Genomic DNA, 627 nt, shown 5'->3' on the forward strand with positions numbered 1-627 from the left:
ATTTTGCAAATCTGACTTCAGATTCGTGATCAGCAACCCCAAAAACCCTCGTAAACTTAATTTGGTGCAAATCGGTTGACTAAAATTTTTGTCCGCCATCTTCGTCCGCCATCTTGAAAATTTTAAAACAGCCAAAGTTATATCTGAACGTAAAATTTTCCGCTTTTTCATTTTCCGGTGTCAAAAAGGGGGGTTTCCATTTTAAAAAAACCACTTCCGGTTGAAGTAACCCACTTTCGGTCAAAATCAAAAGTTGAAAGGTACGCCATTTTGGTTCCCCCTCGAAACCCTACAACTTTTATATGAAACTTTTTTCGATTCCTGGCCACACAAACGAGTTATTGGAGGTGATAGATTCAGATGACTCACCCTGTATATTAGTATTTAAATATTGACAATGTTCTGCGTAAGTATTTTATCACTGGACGAAGTATTACATATCAATATTTTAGTATTAAAATCAATCATAAGGTAGGATTTGTAGCATTAAATATTAAAATACTTGAGTACTAAAAGCTGTATTTGAATCACAGAATATTACTAAATACTGTACTTTTAATACTGAAAATAAGTAATTAATCAATGATTCTTAGTATGATATTTCTATAAAGGTAGATTTTTGAAAAG

This window comes from Odontomachus brunneus, unplaced genomic scaffold (assembly GCF_010583005.1).
Source record: "Odontomachus brunneus isolate Ranch 3 - 2012 unplaced genomic scaffold, Obru_v1 Obru_scaffold_204, whole genome shotgun sequence".
Lineage (NCBI taxonomy): Eukaryota > Metazoa > Arthropoda > Insecta > Hymenoptera > Formicidae > Odontomachus > Odontomachus brunneus.